Source organism: Schistocerca piceifrons, unplaced genomic scaffold (assembly GCF_021461385.2).
Source record: "Schistocerca piceifrons isolate TAMUIC-IGC-003096 unplaced genomic scaffold, iqSchPice1.1 HiC_scaffold_1326, whole genome shotgun sequence".
Lineage (NCBI taxonomy): Eukaryota > Metazoa > Arthropoda > Insecta > Orthoptera > Acrididae > Schistocerca > Schistocerca piceifrons.
Window position 1 is genome coordinate 10,001 of NW_025727154.1, and position 5,000 is coordinate 15,000.

At 53.5% G+C, this 5,000-nt stretch overlaps 1 non-coding gene across 1 annotated transcript in view; it reads left to right on the top strand.

The window, feature by feature from the left end:
- Nucleotides 1–4,303: 4,303 nt before the first annotated feature.
- The window catches only part of LOC124732199, a 1,909-nt gene continuing 1,212 nt past the window's right edge, over nt 4,304–5,000 (top strand). The window contains exon 1 of the ribosomal RNA XR_007008604.1: nt 4,304–5,000. This exon is cut by the window's right edge and continues 1,212 nt beyond it. This is a non-coding gene — a ribosomal RNA (small subunit ribosomal RNA).

Consider the following 5,000-nt stretch of genomic DNA (forward strand, 5'->3'; position numbering starts at 1 on the left):
CCCCATGCGCGTTGCACTCGCACTCGCACTCGCAAAAACGTGGGGCAAATATATTACGCGGAAGAGTTATAACAGACCGAGCCCCACTGCATTGGGGGGAGTCTTTGTCACTAATGTACACAGATAGAACATTGTGGACTGGAACCAGATTACCCGTACACACGGCGCTGATTAGTAATCAATGCAGAGCCATCAAACTACAGAAAATATATACAACTGTCCGTATACATGCTGAAAGAGTCTGCCCACAATGGGAACCACACGTCAGCCAGACACTCTGATCACGCACCACTCTCTGCTTCTAACAGGCGCACATACAATATGTAAGCACCAGCATGGAACAACATCCAGTGCATCCTCTCCGCCACATTACACAATCCACACTATCACAACCAGACCAGGAGGTCCATGCGGAAAATAGAATATCCCACCCTTTCGACATCCACCATTGCGCAGATAAGGCACCAACACCCACACATGTCCTATACAACGGTGCACCCAACATCACAATAGTACCTCCTGTCACAGCGCACAAACAATGACATGAGTCAAAGACACAGGTCTGACACAAGCATAGAATTGGAGCCGCCGCCTCTAATAAGCCAAAGGTGCATCCTGACGTGACAAATCTCATCATGTCACAAGCATTCACTTACTATAATCACTATCAACGAACCTGCCGCCCCGCCCCCCCCCCCCCCCCCCACACCTTTCCTTACAACAACGTGTAACCTAACCTAACCCATGTTGTACCTTAACCTAACCCATGTTGTACCTTAACCTAACCCATGTTGTGCCTTAACCTAACCCATGTTGTGCCTTAACCTAACCCATGTTGTCCCCTAACCTAACCCAAGTTGTCCCCTAACCTAACCCATGTTGTCCCTTAACCTAACCCATGTTGTGCCTTAACCTAACCCATGTTGTGCCTTAACCTAACCCATGTTGTCCCCCTAACCCTAACCCATGTTGTCCCCTAACCTAACCCATGTTGTGCCTTAACCTAACCCATGTTGTCCCCTAACCTAACCCATGTTGTGCCTTAACCTAACCCATGTTGTCCCCTAACCTAACCCATGTTGTCCCCTAACCTAACCCATGTTGTGCCTTAACCTAACCCATGTTGTGCCTTAACCTAACCCATGTTGTCCCCTAACCTAACCCAAGTTGTCCCCTAACCTAACCCATGTTGTCCCCTAACCTAACCCATGTTGTGCCTTAACCTAACCCATGTTGTGCCTTAACCTAACCCATGTTGTGCCTTAACCTAACCCATGTTGTCCCCTAACCTAACCCATGTTGTCCCCTAACCTAACCCATGTTGTGCCTTAACCTAACCCATGTTGTCCCCTAACCTAACCCATGTTGTGCCTTAACCTAACCCATGTTGTCCCCTAACCTAACCCATGTTGTCCCCTAACCTAACCCATGTTGTCCCCTAACCTAACCCATGTTGTGCCTTAACCTAACCCATGTTGTGCCTTAACCTAACCCATGTTGTCCCCTAACCTAACCCATGTTGTCCCCTAACCTAACCCATGTTGTCCCCTAACCTAACCCATGTTGTCCCCTAACCTAACCCATGTTGTCCCCTAACCTAACCCATGTTGTCCCCTAACCTAACCCATGTTGTCCCCTAACCTAACCCATGTTGTCCCCTAACCTAACCCATGTTGTCCCCTAACCTAACCCATGTTGTCCCCTAACCTAACCCATGTTGTGCCCTAACCTAACCCATGTTGTGCCCTAACCTAACCCATGTTGTGCCCTAACCTAACCCATGTTGTGCCTTAACCTAACCCATGTTGTGCCTTAACCTAACCCATGTTGTCCCCTAACCTAACCCAAGTTGTCCCCTAACCTAACCCATGTTGTCCCCCTAACCTAACCCATGTTGTGCCTTAACCTAACCCATGTTGTGCCTTAACCTAACCCATGTTGTGCCTTAACCTAACCCATGTTGTCCCCTAACCTAACCCATGTTGTCCCCTAACCTAACCCATGTTGTGCCTTAACCTAACCCATGTTGTCCCCTAACCTAACCCATGTTGTGCCTTAACCTAACCCATGTTGTCCCCTAACCTAACCCATGTTGTCCCCTAACCTAACCCATGTTGTCCCCTAACCTAACCCATGTTGTGCCTTAACCTAACCCATGTTGTGCCTTAACCTAACCCATGTTGTGCCGTAACCTAACCCATGTTGTGCCTTAACCTAACCCATGTTGTGCCTTAACCTAACCCATGTTGTGCCTTAACCTAACCCATGTTGTGCCTTAACCTAACCCATGTTGTGCCTTAACCTAACCCACGTTGTCCCCTAACGTAACCCACGTTGTCCCCTAACGTAACCCACGTTGTCCCCTAACGTAACCCACGTTGTCCCCTAACGTAACCCACGTTGTCCCCTAACGTAACCCACGTTGTCCCCTAACGTAACCCACGTTGTCCCCTAACGTAACCCACGTTGTCGCCTATCGTAACCCACGTTGTCGCCTAAACCTGCTCTGTAATTGTTATACGACTCGTTCAATTAGTGTAGTGTTGCCCACCCGCAACCCTCGCAATATAGTTCGCTACTCGCACTGCCCGCTCCCCTGTGTATCGCTTCATGTTAAACACCTTGCAAGTCTTGCTGACTTTCCACATGCTCCTGCTGTACACTGTAATGTGGATGGCAGCAGGGCGTACATGCCGCCCCCCCCCCCCCCCCACCTCTCCCCACGTCCCCACCTTGCCCCCTGCCTTCGCAAGGTGGTTGGTGACAAGTTTGCATGTTCAATGCCCTTCGCATGCGACGTACGCAGGCTACGTTGTGGTGCGGCCTGTGTCAACTGTCCGCTGATGTCGTACGCGTGAACCACAATCTGTACTGCACATTCGTCCTTATGTACTGAATGATACATCGTGGCACATGTGTGACCGTACAACGACTGCGCCCAAAAACGGCGGACCATACAGTGCAAATATTGTGCACGCAGCTACGTGTCGTCTCCCTATGAGAGCTGGATTGCAGTGTGGTACGCCATAGAGACGTGTGGGAGGAACGGACGCCGTGGATGGCGATCAGCATGAGCTGTCTGTTGATGTATTCGGACCTAGTCGTCTCTCCTCACACACCGTGATGGCATGGTGCAGCGCGTTCCATATCTGCGACATGCTACAGAAGCCGGTTGACAGTCGTTCGAGCAATGGACATCGCATACGTACGGGGGCCACCTTCCACGTATTGTCTAGGCGTGCACATTTTGTTGCGTGTATGTGGGCAGACGTAGTGTGGCGTGACACCTGACACAGGCATGCAATAATGGTTGAAGTTGCAAATGGCGATGGACGCCTACGTTTTCTGGTGAAGTTACGCAAATGAAGAAATGGTAACCCGTTGTGGTGCGGTTGTTCTCGCTAGGGGTGAATCGGTGATGGCGACGATAGGTTGAGGTACTAACCGGTTGTTCCAGCGATACCCACCATGCCGACGAAACTGAACGGCATCTGGGTGTGAAGCGATACGCGGCGGTGGCTGGGTGGGACCGTCCCCGGCCGGTGAGGGGGCGCCTCCCGGCGTGCTGGCCGCGCGGTGCGTGGGCGCACGCGCTACAGCCGGCTGGTGGGGGCGGCCAGTGGCAGGCGCGCCGGCCGACGGACGCGGCAGGCGTCGCAGCTGCGCGCCGGCGCACCCTGCGCGCGGCGCCGTGCGGCCAAAGTAGGTCCTCGCGGGCCCGGTGCGAAGCGCGGTGGACATCTGCAGTGTGCTGGTCCGATTGAGGACTGTGTGCGTTGAGGATGCGCCGCCGCCCGGCGCTCGGCGCCGCGACGCCGTCTGCTGCTCGGTCGCCCCAGCGGTTCTCGCTGGTGGTTTGTATCGCAGCTGTGCGGATGTGTTGGCGTGTGCGCTGTGCTGGGAGAGTTCGCTTCGGCACCCAAGTGGGGCTTTTGTCCTTCTGTGGCGCTGGCGTTGGAGCTGCCGGTCACCGTAGGTGGCGCGTGTTGTCTCCCGCCGGCAATGCCACGACAGCACGCTCCCGGGCCTCTGTCGGCAGCGGCAAGCTCAGTTGGGAGCACGGGTGGTCGCACCGAAAGCGTCTACTCGCCTAACTCCGGGCGATTGCGCCTCTCTCGAACCCGACCAAGTACTTGGGACGGCGCTGCGCGCCGCCGGGACCTGAGAGGGTTTCGAGGTGTATTGTGCAGGGGAGCTCAGCCTCCTCCTGTTTGCAGAATGATTGAGCGGACGCTTGCGTGTTCGCGCGGGCCCCCGGGACACACTCCCGGGCGGCCGGCTGCTCAGCTCTAGTTGACGCAGCTCCCTGGTTGATCCTGCCAGTAGTCATATGCTTGTCTCAAAGATTAAGCCATGCATGTCTCAGTACAAGCCGCATTAAGGTGAAACCGCGAATGGCTCATTAAATCAGTTATGGTTCCTTAGATCGTACCCACGTTACTTGGATAACTGTGGTAATTCTAGAGCTAATACATGCAAACAGAGTCCCGACCAGAGATGGAAGGGACGCTTTTATTAGATCAAAACCAATCGGTCGGCTCGTCCGGTCCGTTTGCCTTGGTGACTCTGAATAACTTTGGGCTGATCGCACGGTCCTCGTACCGGCGACGCATCTTTCAAATGTCTGCCTTATCAACTGTCGATGGTAGGTTCTGCGCCTACCATGGTTGTAACGGGTAACGGGGAATCAGGGTTCGATTCCGGAGAGGGAGCCTGAGAAACGGCTACCACATCCAAGGAAGGCAGCAGGCGCGCAAATTACCCACTCCCGGCACGGGGAGGTAGTGACGAAAAATAACGATACGGGACTCATCCGAGGCCCCGTAATCGGAATGAGTACACTTTAAATCCTTTAACGAGTATCTATTGGAGGGCAAGTCTGGTGCCAGCAGCCGCGGTAATTCCAGCTCCAATAGCGTATATTAAAGTTGTTGCGGTTAAAAAGCTCGTAGTTGGATTTGTGTCCCACGCTGTTGGTTCACCGCCCGTCGGTGTTTAAC